At 43.3% G+C, this 25,415-nt stretch overlaps 1 protein-coding gene and 1 long non-coding RNA gene across 3 annotated transcripts in view; one reads left to right on the top strand and one right to left on the bottom strand.

Moving 5' to 3' along the window:
* Nucleotides 1-25,415, bottom strand: part of GALNT14 (polypeptide N-acetylgalactosaminyltransferase 14) — a 183,696-nt gene that overhangs the window by 133,185 nt on the left and 25,096 nt on the right. The window lies entirely within an intron of this gene.
* On the top strand, nucleotides 13,405-22,994 carry LOC129146844 (uncharacterized). Of its 2 annotated transcripts, XR_008554120.1 has the most exons (4): nucleotides 13,405-13,553; nucleotides 14,343-14,511; nucleotides 16,974-17,101; nucleotides 22,936-22,994. It is a non-coding gene; the product is annotated as an uncharacterized LOC129146844 (long non-coding RNA). The 2 variants fall into 2 exon arrangements; XR_008554119.1 differs by lacking the exon at nucleotides 22,936-22,994 and having other exon boundaries at nucleotides 16,974-17,324.

Genomic DNA, 25,415 nt, shown 5'->3' with positions numbered 1-25,415 from the left:
AAACCTCTACACATGCTAGCTCATCTTGTTTGGTAAGTCTAAGACTTCCTTACAAAAGCAAATTAAAATGTAAATTGTGAAATGAAATGTAAAATAATAAAGTTGTATCCATCAGTCTGGGACTGACAGTGCCCAGAAGTCACCTTTCATGATCCCCAGAAATCTTTCTTTCCCCACTTATCTGTCTTTAATTAAACTGACATTTCCCGGAACATCCCCAGAACACACACTTGATTTCATCCCCTTTGCGTTTCATCCCAGAATTAGCAGAATTATCCAGCGCTATGATTGCATCTCAGCCAGGCACAGCAGAAATGCTACCGAGGAGCAGTGAGGAACTGCATGGAGACTTACGCTGTACCCTATGCCCATGGGGAAATGTGTGTGGGCCACAAAGGGACCCCAAGCCTGGGCATGGAAGTCTGGGGATGGGAGAAAACAGGGCACACCAAGAGGCGGGGGCAACTTGGAAGGAAAGAGCTCTAGTTGGGGGCTAAGGATGTTACACATGGTGCCAGAGGTGACAAAGCAGGAGATGAAGTAACAGGACAGGGTCATCTTGAGAAACAACGGGCTCCAGTAGAGACCCAGCTGGTTCTACAATGAGGAGACTGGAAAAAAAGGCCAGAACCAATTACATTCATCAGTCAGTAGGGACAGCAGCCTAAGAGCATCTGGGATGCGATGGTGGGGAAAGTTCAGGCTCATTAGAAGGAGACAACTTGGATGGTAATGATCCAACAAGGCAACTTTCAGAGTTTCAGCCAGGCTTGGAAATGGTAATTAGGTCTGATAACATTAGGCGATCATAGTGCCCTTGGTCAGCCCCCACTCCCACTCCTGTCTTCATCACCCTTCCCTAATTAGAGGAACACAGGTTGATAAGAAAACCCTATTGTTTTAAAGGTTACCAGAAACTTGCGTCCAGAGTTAAAGCCCACTAAATGGCTTTGAAATAAAGGGTCTACACTGGAACTTCTCAACAAAGCCATCCTGGGAGGATTCAGCTTACTAAAGGCTTCTCTTCCCACTCCCTGGACCTGGATGAAATCACACCCTCACCCTGAACAGAGCGGGGCTGACGTGAGCTTTCTAGGGCCCGGCTCTGCAGGAGTGCCAGAACTGGGGAATCCCCTGACTCTAGCTCCTGGAGGCCATGCTGCCCACTCAAGATAGAACATAGCAAAGGCTCAGAGCTGGGCAGTGTGGAGACCCCCCACGGACCACAGGGAGCAACAGAGAAACACAATATCAGGGGCTCGCACAGGCAGAGAGCAAGGCAAAGCAGAGCTGGCTGCAAGCCAGAGGGGTGTGGGCTGCAAGCTCTGGCACCTTCGGGTCTGCCAGAGAGAGAGCTGGGTAGGCACAGCCTAGCCCCAAAGCCCATCTCAGAGCCTTGGAGGGGGTGCTGGGGAGCTGGGGTACTGAGTTGGGGTTCAGAGTGAGCTGGGTGAGCTCAGACATGAGCTACAGACCATTTTTCTTTTTTTAATTTTAGATATAACAGTATTATTTTATAATGTATTATTTTATGGTGCTTCACAAGTTATTAATTTCTTTTTATTGGGGCATTTAGTTACAATGGCCTTGTGTCACTATTTTTTTTTTTTTTTTTTATTGAAATACCATTATTTTACATCCTTGTTAGTGTTCTGAGTGTATAGATTTCCCCCCTCAGGCATCACACCCAGCGATAGATAGACTGATCCACTACAGTCTACTGTGCGTGGACCACTTTCCAACCAGAAAAAAAAATCTAAAGAATTAAGAAATGAAAATGCACGCCTTGCTATTTGGCTCAGGTGACCACACCTTTGGGAAACTGGCTTGTTTGAACCAAGAATTAATGCCTGGAAGGGAAGAGAAGGAACAGACAGGAAGAGATGCCCCTCCATTGAGGAAGCCACACATCACACAGTGGGGTCAAGTGATGTCAGACACACATTCTCCATAGTCATCAGGGTCTGGTTCTGGGCTCAGTGAGGTTCATGTCACACCGTCCCAACTCAGTTGCTTCCTCTGGAGTCACCCCCAATGCCAGGCACTGCTCATGCTCCTGGGGAAGACCAGGCTGGGTTCACTGGGCACCACTCAGCCTCCAGCAGTCCTGGTCTCGAGGACCAGTGCTGTTAAAGGCTGGGCTGGGCCAGCATGAGCTCCGCAAGCACTGGGATGCCTGCCTCCCACAGGACTGCAGAGTTCACGGTCATGAAAATAGTGCAGAGGGCACAGTCAACCAACAAAATCATTTTTTTTAATGAAACAGAACACAGAAGAGTAGATTGTCAATGAAAATATAACTCAAGTGTGTTTGGCCACCTGTAAGGTGGATCACATACCTTACCAGATCCCTTAGACATCACACAGGAACCCAAACATCATACTTTACCCTGAATAACAGGGAGAAGGGGTTTGCCAGATAATATATGGACACCTGCTTATGTTTGAATTTCAGATAAATGAGGAATACTCTTTATTGTAAGCCAGCCCATGTCTTGCATGCAAACTTACCCGCTGTTTATCTGCTAAATCTGTCCTCCCTCCTAGAGAACTTATACTCCTCAGTGCAGCTCTGGAAGAGTCCAGCGGGGGACAGCTGTACACAAACTAAAATAGATATTTGTATCTGTACAGGAGTTTTTCAAAAATTACTTCTTTTCAGAGAAGGAAAACAACGAGGAGGGGCCTCCTGTCGCTCCCTCTTCCGCTGCTGCCGTCAGCAGCGGATTTCAGTAGGTCCGCCTGTTCTGAGCCCCACTCTGCTTCTGGTCAACCTCCTCATCCCCTGCACCTCTGGCCTACACCCCAGTTCTTATACGCATAAACAAATAAATATAAATCTTATTTTAAAAAAGAAAGAAAGACAAAGAGGAGAAATCACCCAAATCCAGGCAAGACTTCTCCCAGGAAACACCCCGTTCCGGGGGACTCAAGACCAGGGCTCTTATGCCCAGCTGGTGAGTTGTGCATGTCACTTAAATTTCACATCAAAGAGTTAGTTTGAGAACGGCACTAAGAAATCACTCTTCTTCCCAATCCTAAAATGTGTTGATTCTTTCCAAGTACAGTGATAGAAACAGAATGAAAGCAACTGGATTCATATTCCGAGTCCTGGGAAAGCAAAACTAGAAGGCACCTGTTTTAGCTTGAAAGATGCAGGTACTTTTTTTTTTTTTTGGTATATCAATCACCTCACATAGTTACTCTTATTTTTGGATGAGAACAATTAAGAGCTACTCTCTGCAAATTTCAAGCATGAAACATAGTATGATTAACTACAGTCATCATGCTATACATTAATCCCAGAATGTACTCATCCCTCATAAATAAAACGTGGTACTCTTTGGCCAACACCTCCCCTTTTTTCCTTCCTCCAGCTCCCAGAAGCCATCGTTTCACTCTCTGCTTCTATGAGCTTGGCTATTTTAGATTCCACGTGTAAGTGGGAACTTGCAGTATTTCTTTTTCTATGACTGACATTTCATTTAACATAACGTTCTCCATGTTCAACCATGTTGTGGCAATTGACAGGCCATCCTTCTTTTTAAAGTTTGAATAATATTCCATTATACACATAAACCACACTTTCCTTGTCCATTCTTCTATGGACAGACACTTGTTCTTCCAGCAGGCAGAGAAATATGTGGCCATGTTCTAAGAGCTGATGGCATGAGTTGCTCAGAAAAGACAGAAGTAAAAACATAAACCCAAGGCAGTTATTTAGCCTCAGGCAGGAGGGGATCCAGCCCAGCATTCTGAAGCTACACATAAGGACCCTTCCATAAGACACTTCCCTATAATAGAGTAGCTGATCTCAAATGTGTCTCAATGTGTATGGTTTCATGAGGGGGTCACACTAAAGGTGGATAAAAGTCAAGCATGTAGAGTCTCAACAATGATAAAAACAACTAGTGAGTTTATATGATCATAGATATTTCTTCTCTACACATTCAAGAGTATCTTCCAGTGACTAATTTGGTCTAAATTAGTCACTAAATCATTGAGTACTACAGAAGTAGAAAAGCTTACCTCCTTTTTTTTTTTTTTTACAGATTTATTAATTATTTATGCATATAAGAACTGGGGTATAGGCCAGAGGTCCAGGGGGGTGAGAAGATTCACCAGACAGAATAAGGAGCATAACAGGTGGATATACTGAAATACACTCTGAGGAGAGCAGCGGGTGAGACAGGAGAGGTTTGCTGTGCCATATGGGTCAGCTTCCTGGCAGGGGATTGAACCCATGCCACTTGGGTGGGCCTTCATGATGATAGAACTGAGACTTAACTCCCAGGCGACCAGAGAAGTCCTTACCTTTGTTTTCTAATACATAAACAAATAGAAAGTGAAGGCAAGGACTCAGTTAAAAGCAAAATATAATAGTATAAGTGTTTGGGATTAGATCTAATTCATCTCACCAAATAGTCTAATTCATCTCACCAAAAAAACATTTTTACATTTACAGCAAAAAACAGTTAAACACTCGAAAGTGCACATGCTTATTTTTGTTGGAAAATTATACACATTTGTTTGATTAGCTTTGGTAAATAGAATAACCAAGTCATCACTCAAGACTCAGACGTGGCTGCAAAATTGATTCAACGAAATGTCAAAATAAATCACAACTTTAAAATGCATGGTATGTAACTTCTAAAAATGAAAACCACATCTATCTCTGTCAGAGTTGTGAAGACTGTGCATTAAAATTATATCAAAAATGAATGCATTTTTGAAGGGAAAATATTGATTTAATCGACTCCTCCTGACTAGTGATTCAAATCATGATTTAAATCAATTTGATTTTAATCGAGCCCACCCTATCCAAAAGTCATTTATAACGTGCCTTTGGAGTACATGATGTTATTTTCAGAGGTTCATTTGTCTCCCTTGTTATAGGATGCTCAGACTGTTATGAAAAGGCTTGTGCTTCCCGGGAGGCACATCTTCTGCAAACCTAGACCAGTCACAGACAGGCCCACCAGGCCAACCAGGCACCAAGTTACTAAGTAACTGAGTAGGCACAGGTCAAGGTGGCCACGCAGAGAACAGGGACAAAGGCCAAGTCTCAGCCCTAGGAGCTCAAGTGCAGCACTCCAGGCTCTTACAGAATTCTGGGGTGCAGAAGGTCAGGAACAAGGCTGACCTTGCTCACGAGGGACAGGAGAACTCAGCAGGGCTCAGACACAGGAGAGGCTGAGAGCCAGAAAAAAGGACAAAGCAAGGCTTGGAGGAAACCAATGTTAGGAACCAGAGGATTACAGCATCCCCTGCAGGAAGTTGACCTGAGGTTGAAAATATAACTTAGGAGTTTGGGGGGAAAGTCGTGCAGGGGCAGAACAGATCAATTAACTCTAACTTCTGTCTCAGCTTGCTGAGGGGATTATCAACTACGGATTTAAAGTGTGTGACACAGGGCAACTTGACACATGGGAAGTGCTTAATATTATTTATTACCGATGATGATGGCAGCAGTGGTGGTGGTGATGGAGGTAGTGATGGTGGTGGTAATGATGGAAGGTGATGACGGAGGGAGAGATAGGATGGCAGTGATGGTGGTGGTGATGGAAGGAATGATGAGGATAATCGTGGACGTGATGATGATGGTGGAATTGGTGATGGATGGTGATGACTGAAGGAGGGATGATCATGATGATGATGATGATGATGATGATGATGATGTTGGTGGTGATGAAGGCGTGATGGTGATGGTGATGATATAGTTGATGCTGGTGATAATAGAGGGAGCGATGGTGGTGTTGATGGTGATAATGGAGTAACAGGGATGAGGATGAAGATGATATAGGTAAGGATGGTGAAGATGGAGGCAATGATGGTTGGTGACAGTGATGGTGATGACAGAGTGATGGGGATGAGGATGATGACAGAGGTAAAGATGATGGTAAAGATGATGATGATGGTGAAGTTCTCTGCTAGAGTAAACAACTAGTTTGCTCTTGCCCAGAACTGACAGGTTTCCCAGGATGCGAGACATCTAGAAAGTTAGGCAAACCAGGATGGTAGGACTTCTCTCCCGCATCATGCCCCAGGGGATCACACAGCATGGGGGTGGGAGCGGAAGCTGTAGGTGGTCTAGGTGCCTTTACTGTGGGGATCAGAGGCAGGCACCACATCATCATGGGAGGAAAGCTGACTTTTCTTGAGGATCATGGCACCTGGTGAAGGGAACACAGGGAATCGATGATGGTTAACAAGCTGTTCAGTCCAATCATTTCCTCTGGTCAGTTCCAGTTAAAGGAACAGAGCAAGGGGGTTGGAGGGGCTGGGGAGGGAGCGGAGCCTGGCCATGTCTGGGATCACTGACTTTCAGATGCTCTCCCAGCCTCACCTTCACCAGGTGTTCACTGCCACCCACGGCCCCTCTGCTCGAGTCTGGAGGGGATGGGCGCCCAGCCAACGTGCACAGCCCCTGTGGACAAGCTGGCCAAGGTTGGGGCTGGGATCCCAATCTGCTGCTTCCTTAGACATGTCTCCGTGGAATGGTCTAGGAGTGTGGTTGGGAAACACTACAAGGGAGCAAAGGTAAGGGACAGGTCCTACTCCCCCGTGCCAGGTGGCCAGGGCCCAAGGCCTCCCCCATAACCTTGTCACCAGACTGTGTGACCCAGGAAAGAGCAGTTACACCACCGTGGCTCCTCCCCCTCTCCTAGTGTGGTGAGCCCTGAGAAACAGTGGGAGCAAGGAAGACCCAAGGACTCCTGGTAAGGGAAGCTGCTGGGGTCCCTTGGCTCGCAGAGGGGTATAGGAGTGGGTTTAGGGACAGGATTTCTATGGCAGAGGAGGGGAAAGTGCACTGAATTCACAGTCAGAACCTGCTTGGTCATCAGCTTCCCAATTCAGCCGCCGCTGACACAGGCTGAGAGGTTGCTGGCAGCAGCCACTGCACAAGACACTTTCCCAAAGTTTGTCCTCACTTAATACTCAACAGAATATTCCAAAGTAAGCATTGCTATGCCCCATTTTATCGATGACAGAACAGTCTCGGGGAGGTGGAAAAAGAGGCTAAGAGAGGTGAGCTGTTCAAGACAACAAAGCTACTTAAGTGGTATATGTTTTGGCTGAAGCTGAAATCGTCTGGAACCTTGAGGATGTGGATCTGTGTGAGGACTGCAATGTGCAGGAACAGACGATGTCTGGCCGAACAGCTTTCTCCTCACAACCAGGTTGCATACCTCCCCAGCCCCCTAACCTTTCCTCTCCATCCCCACCCCCAAAGCCTTTCTACTGCTGAAGAACATGACCTTGAACAAGTAACTTCATCCCTCTGGTGCTGTGTTTATAGCCATAAAGATAGAAGTTATACAAATTATGTTAGTAGGTAAGACAGAAAGGCCCTATGAATTTCGAAATACCTTCAAATGAATTTGTATTTTATTCATTATCACACCATCATTTGAAAATGATACCATACATGAGTGAGATTTATTATTTAGTTCTCAGACAACAAAGCAACGTTTGGTGCACTCAGGACACTTGAACCCAAGGTAATGATTCCCCAGTCCCCCAGGGGTCCGCGGCAAATAGTGGATGAAACACTCTACCCCAAGGCCTTTCAAGGTCATTAATTCAACAAATATTTACTGAGTGCCTGCCAGGAAGTGTACTTGCAGTTAGGAAGACAGAACAAATCCAGGAGAACAAATAAAAGAATGATCAATTATGGTAACTAGTAGGAAACATAGGACTAGCATGTAAAATGAGTTTGCATGGGGAAGTGGCTCCTGTACACAGATTGGTTAAAGAAGTCTCCCTTGGGCAGCAACATTTCACTGTATGACCTGGGTAATGACAAGATGCCACCCATGGGGAGGATGGTGAAGGGTGAAGAAGGAAGCAGAAGGAAAAGACTTCACAAAGGCTCTAAGGCAGGTGCCAATGAGGTCTGCTTAAGGATCTTTATGGCTTAAGGTGGGGACATTGAGGGAGCACATTATGGAGGGAAAAACAGTAATTCCACCTGGATGTATTAGGTTTGGGGTTTATGCATGGCATCCAAATGGCAGCTGAGTAAGAGGAATCATCCATATGGAGAAGACATTCCAAGCCCTGTGAACACTGTAGAGTTCAGAAAAGAAGAGGAAAGAAGAGGAGCTCTAGACAAAGACCTTAGAAACACCGCTACTGAGCTGGACGAGAGGAGAAGCAAAAGAGAGGTGGGGGAACAGTCAGGACCTGGACCTAGTGATGTTCATAAAATCCAAAATTAAAAAAAAAAAAAAAAAGGATTCCAGAAGGAGAAAGTGGTCTATTGTGCAGAAAGCTACTGAGAAAGGGAGGAAATGAAGATGAGAATGGAAACATAGCCATTGGCTTTGACAATACAGATGATGCCCCAAGAGGGTAGTCTAGCAGAAGCCACTGGAAGAGACAAAGCAAAAATAGGAGGTGAGGACTGGGGACAACACGCTTAGGCAACCCTTTCTAAAAGTGGCTGTGAAGAGGAACAAAACAGAGAGGCTAAAGATAGAAGAACATGGTTGACTGCTGGTGAGCAGGTGTCATTCCCTCAACTAGCATGAGAGAACCTATTTCCCTCTGATGTTGACCTTGGCCTTCTGATATAATTTGACCAAAGAGATGTACAGACATGTCCTCAATGGAAGCTTGAATTCACTTGGCTGAATGGGCTTGCTCTCCATGAGAAGAACATCCCTTGAGGAGCCTCTGGATAAAGGAGGATGAGCCATATGTGACCACAGATTAGCAACAACCCATTTTAGATCTTCAGAATCCCAGCCAACCCATGAGAGCAAAAACAAATGTCATAGTATGTCTGAGACACTGTCATTATTTGCTGTAGCGTTACCATGGATGTAGAGGGCTGATACAAGGGGGAAATGGATGGTCAGATGGGGCTATTTTGAAGACAGGTGATACCAGACTGTGTTTACAGTCTAACCGGAAAAAGAGAGAATGTTGATGTCTGGGGAAGGTGAGCTTTGCAACATCTATGAGAAGAGCAAAAGGGGATAAGACTCCAAATGTGTATGTTGGGGCAGGGGTAGAGAGACCTTAGACAAGAGGATGGGTGGATCCTCCATTGTAACAAGAGGGGACAAGGTGGGGGCACATGCCAGACATTTAAAAGTCCAGTAGGAGAAAGATGAGGAGTTCAGATTGGTTGTACTTGAATATTTGAAGGCTTGATGAGGACGGGTCATTAGGACAGAGTGGGGCGGGGGGCAGTAGTGTTGAGGGGCCTGTGCCTGTGACTTGATTTTTCTTAAATATCTTTCTGATTTCTCCAGCAACCTAAATTCTAGCAAGTCTCACTTTTTCCTTGCCTACCATGAACTATTTCTTTTCCTGCAGCCTCTACACTCCCCAGCCCAGTCCAATACTTAAGTAGCATTTCTCAGCACCTGACGTAGGACGGAAGCATTCTTCCCCGTTCCCCCTGTCGGGCCTGAGCTTGATGAAACCTGGGGGCCATGCAGTCTGCACCCCCCCAACACACCTCACTGACAGCACAGTGATGATCTCAACAAGGAGGCTTCATAATCACTTATTAACTGGCTCAAGAAGAAAAAGTATTTGTCACTGTTCCCTCTGCTAGGATAGTTGACTTGAACCAAAACAAATCAGGCAAGACCTGCTGTTAAGTCAGCCACCAGAACTATTGTTTCTGGAGACTGACATATTTTCTGGTTTGAGGCTATTTTTTTCCCCCACTTCTTAGGCCAACTTCCCTAAAGCCTGATCCATTTTCTTTTCTTGACTGCTTCAAAAATTCTTTCATCAATTCTGCCTTGGACATACTGACATCTTCCCAGGGAAAACAGAAGGGTTATTTTCCAGTTGTTCTTTAATGTCGTTGCTTAGAGGGTTTTCTGTTTTATTTTTAATGAAACAAAAAAGTGCCGGATCTGACAGGTGATGGCAGGGAGCCTCTGCTTCATACAAGGGGTCCCAGGAATAATGAACAGCATCATACTCCCCCCACCTCTACTGTGGATTTTCTCTATACCTGAAAGACAGCAGCAAGAGGGGCTCGAGGAAGACGTTGCCCTCAAGTGCCGTGCCAGCCTGAACCCTGGGCCTGAGTGGACCCTGACTCTCAGTTTAAGGAAACTGAGGCCCTGCATCTCCATCTTCAACAGCCATAGTTATAGGTGGAGAAATCAAGACTAGTCCAGAGACATCTGCTTGACAACAGGGCACCAGCAGGGGAGGGTGCTCACCCTTCCATCCCCTGGATGACATCCCCTCCCCAGTTTTCATCATTTCCAGATTCCAGAATTATCAGGTGGATCCACTCTTGCTTCTCTGCTGAAATAAAGTGTCCCTCAAGAAGGCCTCCAGTCCAGAGGCAAGTGGGGTGAGGGTAGCCTCTTCTGAGCTCCTGGGGTCACCCTAGTCTCACCAGCTAGCCAACAGGGACCTTAGCTATTTCTCCCACCTGACTTTGAGCTCTCTGAGGCTGGAGCTGTATCTTATTTGCCCATAATTCCTTCCATAGCAGTGTGCCAGGCACAAGTGGGTGCCCAGTAAATGGTTTGTTATAAAGGTCTCCCCACTATCTGAAGGTAGAATGTACCTATTTGTTATGATTTGCTAGATTGTTCTGGGGGGGTCTAGGAATGCTCAAACATCTTTCCATATAAATTAATGGCAAAAGCATTCCCAGACTCAAAAAATAACCTCTAAATAGTGACATTCTAACTTTGGATAGAGGGGAAACTAGTACTCTTATGATGCAGGGAGACAAAGAACTTGACCTGCTAAACTATGAACCTCAGCTCTACCTCAACTATGGGACCTCTGGCAGTCACTTCATCAAGGGACTTTCTCCCCATTAAAATACCTACCTCACAGGGAATGGGAGGGTAGAATTAAATCATGCGTGTTTAAAAGCTGGTGAGTATTTTACAAAGGTTAAGTCACTAATACTAATTCATACTGAAGTTTAAAGACTGAGTTGTGTGTACCTCCACAAAGGAGCCTCACTTTTTAAGCAGACCCTCTGTCCTCTTCGTGGAGGGCTGGGTGCTGCCCTTCACCAGGGCAATGTTTCCTCCATACCAGGCTTAGAGATAGGAATTGCATTTGTTTTGACTTGGTGTGTGTCAGGGGGTGGGTGCTTAGGGCCCTTATTCACAGAATACAGACCAGAGGTCCACAGACTATGCCCTACAGCCCAAATCCTACCTCCCATCTCTATAAGCACAACAGGTGGGGTAAGAACAGCTTTTACATTTTAAATGGTTGACAACAAGTCGAAAGAAGAGTATTTTGTGAAACATGGAAATTATATGAAATTCAAATTACTGTGTCCATGAGTGAAGCTTTATTGGAACACAGCCACGCTCGCTTGTTTACATGTTGTCAGTGGCTGATTCCATGCTGCACCAGCCACGCTGAGGAGTTGTGACAGAAACCATATGACCTGGAAATTCAAATTATTTTTCAACTGGTCCTTCTTTTTCAATTTTATTATTATTATTTTTCTTACATGTTGCTCATTTTTGTACACTAATTGGTTACTCTCTTCAGGTATAGCCCCCGTAGTTCTTCTGCCACCATAGCACCCACGACCCATCACCACAGTCCCTTGTGGTCTTCCCTCTCTCGTTTCAATTAGTCCTTTAATGACAAAGCTTGTCTGCCCTGATACATAGATCTCTGTTTGTCCCAAAGCTACTCCCAGAAAAGGCTTGAGCATGCATAAGGATTTGATTCTGGGGATTCCACTTTAAAGTGGATGGTCCTCAGGAGGACACCCGGGAACATGCTGGAACTCAGACATGTGTGACAGGAAGACACGTGAGCCTTCAATTATCTGAAGAGCTGTCATGAAGAATGAAGACAAGGATAATTCTCTGTGGCAAGAAGAAGGAGACTTGAGACTGAAGGCCCATTTCAGCACATTTCAATATGAGGCAGCATCCTGGCTGGCTGAGCTGACCCAAGAATAAGCTCCCTATTGCTACATATTCCCAAAGCAGTGAATGCATGTCAGGAATGTAAACTGTGATGATCAATAACCAGTTTCTGGTCATCATTAGAAATTAACTCATCTCAAACTGCCTCCTTGGGCCTCCCTGGTGGCACAAGTGGTTAAGACGCAACCTATGAAGCAATCTGCAGCCACTGCAGCATGAGTTCGATCCCCGGCCAGGGAGCTACCCACATGGCGCAGCAGACCTCTCCTGACTTGCCCGCTGCTCCCCTCAGCAGTGCATTTCAGTCATTCTGCCTGTTCTGTTCCCCACTCTGTCTCTAGTGAATCCTCTCACCTCCCACACCTCTGGCCTATACCCCAGCTCTTGTATGCATAAAAATAAATTTTTTAAAAAATGGCCTCCTTAACTACACCGTGAATATCCACAGGGTCAGCTATCCCTGGCTGCCACAGTTCAATTAAGATTTGATCGCCACTCATTGGACCCAGAATGGCTCTTGTCTGGGGCAGGACCTCCTGGTCCCTTACCTTAGTTCAGGGTAGGGATAAGAGAGAGAGCAAAGCTGCCCTTTATGGCTGGGAGTAAAACCCTTCTGTCTACCATGTGGACTGGGGAACAGAGGAGGCTGCTCTGCTAGGGAAGACACAGAGAAAGGAAAAAGGATAAGATGGAGAAAGAGGTGTAAGAGCCCCCAGCAGCCTTGTGGTCCCAGCCCCTAAGGTTTTCTTGAGCTCAGGTTCCATGACCATACTCTGGACCACTACAAAACAGCCTCATTTTGAAAAAGCTAATTTGAAATGGATTCTCTGACTTCAAACTCAAAAACTTCAAGTAATGTAATTTTGAAGCAAAAGAGACTCAAACTGCGATAGCCTGGTACTGGGAACTAAGATCCTATGAGCCAACCTAGAGGAAAGATCATGCTACTTCAGCAGCAATGTCCAGGAAGCCTGCACGACCTAAGCAAGGACCACAGACCCTGTATGTCAATTCCCTCATGCTGCGTTTGTGTCTCTCCTCTTTAGAAGAGGCTAATGCGAATCCATCACACTGCACTGCTGTGAAGAATAATGAATAGCACCGTTAACAAATGACAAGTGCTATATTTCTTATTATTATCTATCATGTATACATCACTTTATTTCTGTAGCATCCAGGAGGTATTGAATACAAATGGATGGAAAAACACTTGCAGACTTGCAGCCTCCTAGAAGGAAAAACATCGGTGAGCACAGAGCAGGAAAGCTGCCTGGTTCTTCCCCATCTTGGAGCAAACTCAGCTCAGTAGGACTTAAGAATCCCGTCTCAAGCATGCTGGTTGATGAAACCAGGAATCCAGGTCATTGACATTGGTCTGAGTGCAACGGGATCTACCCCGGCTGTAGACTGTGACCTGACCTCATTTGGAAGCCAATGTTATATGTGTCATCAGGGAGCCATGGAAACAGAACATGAGCAACATGTGGCCAGCTGCTGTCCATTGTTTGCTCTGCAATAGGATATGACAACGGGATGGCCTAGGGCCGCCCTGGATCCAGTTTATTCCACATGCCAGAGTTTACCACTCCCCAGGTATCTCTCAGCTTCCTCTTTGCTCTCTCCATCTTGCATATGGAAGATAGAAGTTGATGAGTAAGTAATTTTCTCAAAGAACATGAGACTGGTCTTGAGATTGAAAGACATAAGCTGCCTCTGCTCCAGCAATGAGGCCCCTTTGAAGGAGACATTCTAGGGAATGTGCTGGATGGAGGACAAGGACTAGAAAATGGGAAAGTAGGCTCTGGCCCACTGGTGCTCCAATGATTGTGGCCCTCTGTAAGCCATTCCATCTCTGCAGCCTTAGTGGTTCATCTGGCCAATGAGCAGATTGAACTAGGACCCAACTCAGAGCCACGAGGTAGGATGAGAGTTTGGTCTCCCCAAAAGGGTGAGGTAAGCTTTTTTCAATAGGCCTAGAGTAAGCCTTTTGTCACCTTGCCATGGGACCTAGAGGTCAATCAAGTCCTATGAGCCTTAGGAGGTCTGTTGCCATTACTTAGAGAATGCAAATTATTTTGGGTTAAGAGCAGTGAGGATCAAGGGCTAAGTTAGCTTCTTCCCTTGCCCAAGTCCCCTTCTAAGAGGAGATACCTAGAACAATGTAATTTGGAAGTTTTCATCCAGTTGTCAGTTTATCAGAGAAAAAGACTCTTGTCTCACCTCTCAGAATAAGGATGAAATAACACCCCCTCCTTATCTATCATGTGAAGTCTCCTCTCTCTCCTTGATGCCCCAGGTCCCTAAACATAGGCTAAATATCCGTGGCCCACACCAATATTCTTTCAAATTTCTAACCAAGTAAATTCTCCTTAAGTTTGTTATTAAACTGATTGCTTTTTTCCTTTGTTAACCCATCTGATGTTATTTGGATTACTGATCCAGCCTAAGAAGACAGAGGGGTATGGGATGATTTCCTTTGTGCCTCAACAAAGAGTATCACAATCAAAATGAATTACACATCAACTATAGTCAATAAAATAAATGAATGAAAAGCTTCAAAAATAACAACAAAAGATCAAAAGGCCAGGAGTTGATATAAAGGAATTCCCAGGTAAATATCAATTCTAGAGTAGAATCAATGAGCACATATACTCTAACTGAGTCACTGATCATACAATTAAAGTGCTGATTCATTAGGTGTCAAAAGCAGTCCAGTCATGGAAGCGACAGAGGGTAGAGAAGTAAGAAAGGTAGCAAACCTAGAAAAGCCAATGTAGAGATGACTTACTCCTGGTAGAGAATTATCACCTTCATGTCACCTTCACAAATACAAGGTGGGGTGGCCACAATGATCCCACCCAAGTCTGAGAATTAATGAATTGCAACCTCCTTTCAAACATGGTAAAATATGCACCAGCCCCAACAACAGAACAATTGCAAGTTTAGGGTTTGACCCAGTGAAGGTTCTGCTTTAATTCTTTCTTACCCAGCACTCCCTGGGAGACACAAAAAATCATCCAAAAGAAGACAAATGCCAAAGTCTCTACCTCCATTTATATCCAAATGGTCTTTATTTTCCCACTACCTGTCTTTGGTCTTGAAAAAGTCACCTGCCTATTCATCAAGACAAGTAATCATACAGTCCATGGAAAAATAAATTTTAAAACTCGACCCTCACAGGGGAAAAGCAGACTCACTAAAAAGAGAGGAAAATTTATTTCCAAGACCAGCTATTTAATATCCTAATCTTTTCCAGACTATCCCCCATAGTAGTTATTAAATATATTTAGCACAGCAGCTCCTTCCTGCAGAAAAAGTTCCCAAAATCACTGCAAGACTTATGATTTAAAGGAAGTCTCTCTACCTTTCTGTGCCTAGTGTTCTCATCTATAAAATGTGAAAAATGGTACCTGTATTAGTTTTCCACAGCTGCTGTAACGAATTACCACAGACTTAGTACCAGGAAACGACATAAATCTATTACCTACCGTCTGGATGTTGGAAGTTCAATATAGTCTCACCACCATAAAATCAAGGTGTGAGCAGGGTGTGTTCCTAGGAAGAGTCTGTTTCTGCCCTTTTTCCAACTCCTAGTGACTACCCCTATTCTTTGGCTCACTTCCTCTTCCCTCAGTAGGTATCTTCAGAGCCCACCAGAGTGAATCACTTCCTTTACTGAATCGCTCTGACTTCCTCTTCCGTCCCTGGCCTTCTCCTTTTAAGAACTCAACTACTTTCATTGGGTTCACCTGAGTAATTCAGGATCATTTCTTTTTTTTTTTAAGATTTATTTCTTTATTTATACAAGCACTAGGTACAGTCAGAATCACGGGAGGGTGAGAGAATTCACCAAAGCCAGAGGAGGGAGCAGAACAGGCAGACTGACGAAGTACACTGCTGAGGGGAGCAGCGGGCACAGCAGGAGAGATCTGTGTGCCATAGGGGACCCTTGCCAGAGGCCGGGGATCGAATCTGTGCTGCAGAGGCTGCGGGCAGCTTCGCAGCCCAGCTCTCAACCACTGCGCCACCGGAGAGGCCCGATCATTTATTATTTTAAGGTCAACACATTAGCGACTTAATTCCCCTTTGTCGCATAATCTAATACTGCTGCGGTTTCCCAGAATTAGGATATGGACATGTGGGGGCATACTGCACTCCCCCTTCCCTGTCTTACAGTGACTGGGCACAGTTTCCTCGACTAGCTGAATATATGGCCCTGGTCAAGCCTCAGATCGCCTGGGTTTCCTCCTTTGAAATCAAGGGCTTTAGTCTGAGAAGATCTTTAAGAACCTTAGCTTTATGGGACTGAGATACGATCGTTAAAAGACTCACTTCTGCTTAATGCCTTAGTTTGCAAAGTACTTACTATGTTTTCCCTCATTTAATCCTCACATCACTCCTGGGAAATACATAGGGAAGATATTGTGACTCTCCCCAACTTTGTACCAGTGTAATCTGAGAGTAAAAAATTAAACGTTTTGCCTCACATCACACACCCTACAAATGACAGTTATGGTTTCAAATCAGAATCTTCTGATAGCATGTTCTTTGTGAAAACCTGTTCTGAATACCATGGAAACAGAAATACATCGAAGATGGTCACCGGCTGTACCACCAACAGTAAGAGCAGCAGCAACAACAGTTGGCCAAACCAGAACTGTATTGATGGAGAGGTGTGGGGGTGGGGAGGGGTGGGGTGGGCAGGGGTGGGGTGGTGTGGGGGTGGGGGTGGGGAGGGGTGGGGGTGGGGAGGGGTGGCGATGGCAGACACCAGTCTCTGAAGTAAGTCAGGGCTCTTGGTCTCCCACTTTGGATTTCTGTCCCTTCCTGGCTGCGTTCCGTTGAAAGTGTCCTATCATCAAATTCCTCCTTTCCTGCTATGTGTCTACACACCATCAGCGTAGTCCTGGTTCTTAGTCAAGGAGAAATAATCATGATCCTCCAGCAGGGGAGGATAGGAGGAGGGTCTCATGGACTCTGGGCAGTGCCCAGTGGTCTCAAGGCCTTCCTTAACCATCATCCTGAGTCAAACCCAGCGAGGGGAAAACATGAATAATAAGCATATTTTTCTAGGAATCGAGGAAGGAGAGAACTAAAGATCACCTGAAGCTTTGTGAGATCCAGTGAGCCCATGTAGAGTTTTGGCACTTGGTGTCCACACAGAGTCTCGGGGGAGAATCCCTCTCTCACTCTCAGATGAGGTATGTGCTCTACTCTCCACCCTCCAGTCCAAGAGTGGGAAGTTAACTCCTTCCACTCTGACCACAGGTGACTCAAGAGTAGACACGCTAGACGGGACCCCTGCTGTGTGTAGCTATCAAGTACACAAATGAGAAAAACATCCAACAAGATACTTTCTAAGAGAGGCATGGGCGATAAGAAAATAAAAGTGCTTGTTACAAAGAGAGCCCAAGAGTATTCTTTGGACTTCTCAGTTGTGTGAGTTGATTCGTCTTTTGTTTCCTGTTGTCACCCAGGAGTCCTAACACCAATGCCCCTAATACAGTAGGGTTCATAGAGTCACGCTGCACTGACCACCTCAAGGCCTCCACAGACCCCAGCTCAGGACCTCAGAGACTCGCTCCAGTGATTGGCACTAACCAGCTACGCCAAACTTTCTACAGGGCTGGGGTGTTTCCTCACCAGTGACATGAGGTCATCTTCTGAGTTAATTTCTATGATCCATTACACTTACACCACTTTATGTCCTATGTCTACACAGTCAGAGCTGCTCAGACTTATAATTGGGAAGTGAGTAATCACAGCTGGTATCAATCACCATTGCACATCTCTATTAAAAAGCTGCAAAACAAGCATCTAACACTTGATCCGGAAACACACCAAATCGTCAGGGGAGACACAAACCGCACACTCAGCAAATACACTGCTTTCTGCAAACAAACACTCCAGTGCCTAATAAAAGTTAGTGATTCGAGATGATGCTGATTTTACCTGAAAAACCCACAGTGGACTCTGAGGAGTTCTGCCTCTATCCTTCACGGCTTATTAAGGGGGGAAGAGCATTGGGCAATTTGCACTGGGTTGGAGTAGAAGCATTTGGACCCTTTTCTGCAAGTGGGGACAAGCCGGTGTGCAGGCTCTTGTGACATGAATAGATTAGAGAACATGTTAGCATTCCGTTAGCAAAACAGCCCCTTTGTAAATAAATACACATGTGGTTAGAAAAGAAAAAGCACACGATGAAAAATTTCCTTTCTACCATAGCTCCCCCATTCACATCACCATCACCCCTATTTTGTTGATTACCCTTCCAGATTTTCTTATGCATATTAGAATCAAACACAAAGACACATTCTAATTCTTCCCCCAGCCCTGTCCACCACTTTATACAAGTTAGTATTGTATGTATACTATTCTACAACTTTTTCCCCTATTTGGAAATCAGATAAAAATACTGTATTTTTATATAGTTTTAATTTGATTTTTGAACTAAAATTGAGCATATCTTTTAACATATTTAGGATCATTCCTATTTTTTTTTCTGAGAATTGTTTGATTACAATCATTGCCTATTTTTTTCTAGTGGATTGACATACTTTCTCACCTGTTTGGAGTGGCTGAAAGTGATTTTTCCTCTGTCTTTTGTCTTTTCAGTTTACTTCAGATTCTTTTCACTCTTCAGGAGATTTTGTTGGTTTTTTCCTTTCAAATTTTATTGAGTCATCTAGCCTTCCTTCTTTTTCTGTGCTACATAATGCTTCAGAATTGTCTGTATTGTGAAGTTTGATACAGACTGTTCCCTGTAAAACCACTTAAACTGTTTTCTTCTTTGTGGTCAGGTACACATGTTTGGAAAGTTCGAGGAGTTTTCTGGGATTTTTTTTTCTTTTATATCTATTTTACATCATTCTTCCCTTTGGTACAATGTATGCTTTCTCCTCTCAGGTGGCGTTCCGGTAGAATTTCCACCACCAATTCACCCACATGCCAACACCACAGGTCCCTTATGCTCTTCCCTCCCATTTTGATCTATCTCCCTCCCCCACAGAATGTCTCTGATTTATAGTTTTGACTGTTAATTTTGTTTTTTGATTTATTATAATTTTTTTCCTGATCCCTTATTTGTTTCCCCTATATTCCTCCTATAAGTGAAACTATTTAATCTGTTTCTTTCTGGCTTATCTCACTAAGTATAATCCCTTCCAGCTCCATCCATATTGTTGCAAATGGCATGAGTTTATCTTTTTTGATTGCTGAGTAATATTCCATGGTGTATATGCACCACATCTTCTTGATCCATCATCTATTTTTGGGCATTTGGGTTGTTTCCATAGCTTACCTATTGTACAATAGCCTATTATAAATAGTGCTACAATAAACACAGGGGTGCAGGTATACTTTTGAATTAATGTTTTTGTGTCCTTTAGGGTAGATTCCTAGGAGTGGAATTGGGTCATATGGAAGCTCCATTTTTAGTAGTTTGAGTAACCTCTATACAGCTTTCCATAGTGGTTGGACCAGTTTGCATTCCCACCAGCAGTGTAGGAGCCCAGGAGTTTTCTTAATTTCTACCTTGGAATACTTTCTAAGGGCCAAGCAAGAAAAAATTATTCCTAAAAATTAAGAAATTTTCTATTTTGTTCTTTTTACCTTTTGACTCCCTTCACTTATTTCTCCCACACATCCCCCTCACCTTTGGCAACCACTCATCTATTCTCTGTATCCAGATACAGCTTCCACATATAAGAGAAGGCAGATGTATTTTATCTTTGATTTAGCGTAATGCCCCCCAGGTCCATTCATGTGGCCACACAGCAAGATATCATTCTTTCTTTTTTCATGGCTCTGCATATGTTTGGAGCCACACACAATTTCTTTATCTATTAATCCATTGATGGGCACTTAGGTTGTTTCCTTATCTCAGCTATTGTAAATAAATAATGCTGCAATGAACATAGTGTTTCTTTTTTAATATTAACTCTTTTTTGAGTTAATTATTTGACTTTTTCAGATAACTACCCAGAAATGGAATTGCAGGATCATATGGTAGTTGTGATTTTGAGGACCTTCTATACTGTTTTCCATGGTGGCTGTGCCAATTTACATTCCCACCAAAAATACAACAGATTTTCTTTTGCCCACATCCTTACTAATTAATAATGTAACACTTGCTAAGAAATAACACTTGTTATTGTTTATCTTTTTGAGAATAGCCATTCTAACAGATGTAAGATGATATTGTGGTTTTGATTTGCATTTTCCTGATGATTAATGATATTGAAGGTCTTTTTATGTACCCATTGTCCATCTGGATGCCTTCTTTGGGAAAATGTCCATTCAGTTCTTCTGTCCATTTTTTAATTGTTTGTTTGTTTTGGCTATTAAATTAGTTTATTATATTCCTGAATTATTTTAGATATTACTCCTTATCAGGGTTAACTTGCAAATATTTTCACCCATTCAGCTGCACTGCATTTTCGTTTTGTTGGTGATTTCCTTTGCTGTCCAGAAAATTTTCAATTTGATGTAATCCCATTTGCTTATTTTTGCTTTTTGACATCAGATTCAAAAAGGCATCACTGGGCCTCCCCGGTGCCGCAGCGGCTGAGCACTGGGTTGCGAAGCTGCCCGCATCCTCTGCAGCGCCGGTTCGATCCCCGGCCACCGGGCGAGGATCCCACATGGTGCTCAGACCTCTCCTGCTGCCTGCTGCCCCACCTCCCCCAAGCAGTGTACTTCATCGGTCTACCTGTTCTGTACCCCACTCTGGCTCTGGTGAGTTCTCTCACCCTCCTGCGCTTCTGACTATACCCAGTGCTTGTATAAATAAATAAATAAATCTTTTTTAAAAAAAGGCCTCACTATGTCAAGAAGCTCAATGCTTATGATTTCTTTCAAGAAATTTATGGTTTCAGGCCTTACAAATCTTTAATCCATTTTGAGCTAATGTCTACCTTGGAAATTTTGGATTCTCTTCAGGGGTCAGTCTGGAAAATTCTATTGCCTTGGAAAATATTCTAGTTCACTCAAATGTGTTTTCATGGAGCTGAGTAAATAGTTTCTTGTGGTTCCTTTAATTTCCTATTATTGTCTTTATTTCCAGGGTATCATTTCTTATTTTACATGTCTGTCCTGTGCCTACATTCTCTTGATGAGATTTACTAGTAGTTTATCTATTTTATTATTGGTTTCTTCCCTAAAACCAGCCTTGAAATTTATTTCAATTGCTGTGTTTTCTAACTCATTATTTTTTACTTTTATCTATTTCTTCCTTACGCTATAATCTAGAGGTGGGGAGGTTTCTGTTGTAACTCCTTGACTTAGACAGTTAAGTCATGTGCTATCATTCTTTCGTGTAAATATTTTAGCCATCATTTTTCCTCTGAGTACCGCTTTAGCTATATCACATCTGTTCTGATGTTTAGTTTTTATTCATAGTTATTTTCCAGAAAATCTGCAATTTCAGTTTTTATTTCCCTCTTCAAGCCAAGCATTGAGTGGTTTGGTTTTGTTTTTGCTTTCAGTGGAATGGTCTTTAGACTTTCTGATTAGTTATTAATTTCTAGCTTAATTGTACTATAATCAGAAAATAGTGCTTGTACTTTTTTCTACGTTTTGGGATTTATTGACGCTAGCTTTGTCTCCTAATAGATGGTCAATATCTGTGCCTGTTTCATGGGCCCTGAAAGAAGCATTCTCCTCATTTAGCCTATAGAGTTTGCTATTTATCAATCAGATCCACTTTATTACCTATGTTAATTAGGTCTTCAATATTGATTTTTATTCTTTGTTCAGTTAACTGGAGACCAAAACATGTAAATTAAAGTGATCTCTTGCTAGTGTGTTTTGATCTATTTCTCGTTATATCCCTTAACTTTTTTTTTCAATATTGCTGCTATTTTTTTATTGTGAAAGATACCCTTTAACATTATGAAGTTACTTTCTCTTTCTTATTTAATGCATTTTAACCTGAATTCTACTTGGTCTGACGCAAGTTCATGATTACTACTATTCACTTCTATATTTTTTACTAACCTTTATAAACATTAGCCTGGGGGCCTTTTACTCATCCTTCCTGCCTTTCAGCCTTCCTATATCACTTGCCTTTAGGGGGCTTCTCTATAAACAAGATAGAATTGGATTGTGATTTGTGATACAATCTAGAAATCTTAACAGGTGAGTTAAATGCATTTACATTTATGTAAATGCAATATGACAAATAAGTTTGTGCCTAGCTCTCCTTGTGTACTACTTTTTTTTTGTTTGTTTCTCGGTATTGTTAATCTTACTGTGATTGTTTCTCCTGTGTGATTCTTCTGGAAAGGTTCGTGTTTTTATTCTAGTAGCTACATTCATAAGTATAACATTACATAATAATCTTAGCCTGTGACTTTAGACACAATTTTTATTTCTGTGCTATAAGCAAAGATAAAATTGGGATATATTCTCATCTTCCACTTCGCTTCCCTTTCCACAGAGACAAAGCAAATACATGATAGAAAGAGATGGAGACACACATCCCGGGATGCCAGTTCTGAAAGTGCACAGAGACCTTAACAGTAGCAGCTGCGCTCAGACAACAAACACATCCCATAACCCCTGGGCATCCTCCACTCGGCTATGCAGTTTCTCCTCCATTAGTCAATAATATTCCTTATTAATGTTTGCCATTTATTGTTAAATATAATTATTCTTATATTACTCCATTTGTCAGCTCTAAATTATATCCCTTGACTGCCTACATTCAGAAAACTTGCTCCCATCCTCCACTCCCTTCTAAGATTTGTGGGTTCTGTCATTTCTGCAGCAGAACATTTATATGCTCCTCTGTTGCTCTAATACTTATCTCTGTGGTGTCAATTGTGTCTAGTTTGACCACAGAAAATATTCAGTGTTCACCCCCAGTCTCTTCTTTGTTGGCTGAAGTTTGTCCTCTACAAGTTTCCTTAAGAAGGGCTCCTGGGAACAATATTCCCTGAGTTAATGCATGCTCACAACTGTCTTTATACTTAAAAGACAGCTAGGAAGGATATAAATCTTAGATTCACACTTTCTTTCTTTGCTTTTCTTGTAGATGTTTCACTGTCTTCTGGGCATTGCATGTTGCTGCAAAGGAAACTGGAGCCAACCAGATCTTTTTCTCTTCATAAGAGATTTGCCTTACTTGGCCAGATCCTCAAATGAATGTTTTCATTATTCTATTTTGTGAAACTTTTTTTAATTTTGAAATAATTTCAAAGCTAATACAGTTTCAAAAAGTATAAACTCTTCTAACTCCTCCACACAAATCCCCTAGATGGTCAGAAATAAAACCTTTATTTCCCCTATTTGGAAAAAAGAGATTTTTCTTTTTCTTTTTACCTGCTTTCCACCATCTCTAAATACTCCCAGGTATAGTTAAGGACAAGAACACTTGTCCTATAAAACCAACAGGATTTTATATTAGGGTTAGCCTCTTGGTCAAAAACTCAGCCCTGATTCAACACAGACTGATCATCTAATCTATTCCAATTTCTCCAACTCTCCTCTCCTAAGAATGTTTTAATCCTTAAAACTGGCATTGAAATTTATTTCAACTACTGTGTTTTCTAACAATGTCTCCTCTCCCTTCCCAGTGTAGGATTCTATCTGCCACTATTTAGTTGGTGTGTCTCATTGTCCTCTTACAACTTGGTACAATTCCTTGGTCTTTCTCTATTGCTTAAGAGAAAGTCTTGAAAGGGTTCTGAAAGTCTCAAAGGGTTCTGGCCTTTTGTTCTGCAGGACCTGGGCCTCATGACAGGCCATTCTCTCTGGGCAGGAATTCAGGAGCCATGAAGGATGTGATGCTGTGTTCTACTCAGTCCACCATGCACCAGGGCAGCCCAGGTCCACCCAGCCCATCACAAGTGGTGGGACCTTTCCTCAGCTGGTCAAGCTGGGCTCTGCCAGGTTTCACCACTGACAATTCCCCATGTTTCCATTGTAGGTGCTTACAATTTTGTGGGCACTATTCTAACATTGTGCCGAAACACTGACCTTTATGAAACCTACACTCATAAGACATTGACAACTGCTACCTGTGTTGACCACCACTAGGATGGTTGCAGGTGGAGAATATCTATTGCCATCATTTCTTCTACATTTATCAGCTGCCACTATACTATAAGGAAGAGATTTTCCTTCCCCCCTCACAAACTTACTTATATATTTACTTATCTATTAATTCATTCTTTCTTTCTTTCATCTATAACAGTATGGCCTCATGGACTCCTATTTCATTTAATAGGTAATAATGTGATACTATTTACCTTGATTCCAATATTGCCCTCAGGACTCTCATATTCATCCACCGCCTCTGCATGTTGGGAGCAAAGTAGGCCCAGCAAGTACCTTCCTTCAGTTCTGCTCACACAAGTCTCTGCCCCACATTTACAGTTAAATGACATGGCTGGGGCTCTTCAAGATGCTCCCACTGCAGGACATGTGTCTTTCTGGCACTCTGTGCCATATGCTGCCCTGGGTCCTCCTGCCACTCTTCGAAACCCCTACCTTTCCCCTCATGGCCTCTTCCAAACCCAGCTGCTCCTGGCAGCCCTTACACATACTTCTGATTCCACAGGCTGTATCTATCCTCTAAGCCCACTGAAATACTTCTTGAGGTTTTTAAATTGTTCTCCTTGTGTCTTTTGTGTAATATCCAACAGCAGGAAGCAAAAAAAGGATGTCACAACCATACCATGCTGGAAGTCCTGTGTGCATTCTCTACTGGCCACCACAGCTCAAACAAGACACACATTAAGCATCAGTGTTCTTGTTAATGTAATGGGCAGAAGGACCTGCTATCCTCCTGGTTTCTCCTGAAGGTGATCTAAGAGGATTCTTATGGCACAAGTCTCAATGTCATTAAAAGGATTTCCATGCCAGCAAAAAGCTAGGTGCTCTCCATGGTGCTGATAATTTTACACCCTCACCCTATTTCTTCCTTAGCACCTGCTCTTTATAGCCCACCAGCCAGGAAACAGCTGCTTCTTTAGGACTAAGATCACACACACCCCCCATCTCAGACTCTCACCGCCTCCCCAACAACACCCACACTCACACCCTAAAACACAGCAGAGTCTTCAAAATACCAATTTGCTGGCTGCCCTGTCTCATTTCTCTTGCTGGCTGCAAAAGTAGCAGTAGGAATGTGCCACTACTTGGCACCATCCTCCTGGCTGTGAGCAAACACAGGCTCCCTCAGCCAGGAAGTGTGATTTGGGAAATACCAAACCCAAACTCCTGCCTCTGACCCCATGTGAACCCTAAAGTTTTAGGCTGCAGATGGGCAATGTCAAATCACCAAAGCCCCAGGACTCACCCATCACCACATCAAATCACAAATATCATCCTTACTAATAGAAGTGGCAGATGGGAACATAAATTCTTCAAAAGCAATTCGCTTGCCAAGGACTAAGGAACATATGAATGAAGTGTGAACAGTAAATTTTTCCAAGTTTGGGAGGCTGGACACATCACCCGCTCAACTATACAAACAGGTTCTAGAAGACCCAACCTTAGTTTGCCATCTGG

Source organism: Talpa occidentalis, unplaced genomic scaffold (genome assembly GCF_014898055.3).
Source record: "Talpa occidentalis isolate TD23 unplaced genomic scaffold, MPIMG_talOcc4v2.1 talOcc4.5, whole genome shotgun sequence".
Classification (NCBI taxonomy): domain Eukaryota; kingdom Metazoa; phylum Chordata; class Mammalia; order Eulipotyphla; family Talpidae; genus Talpa; species Talpa occidentalis.
Note: the sequence above shows the minus strand (reverse complement) of the source record. Positions and strands in the feature narration are given on the sequence as shown.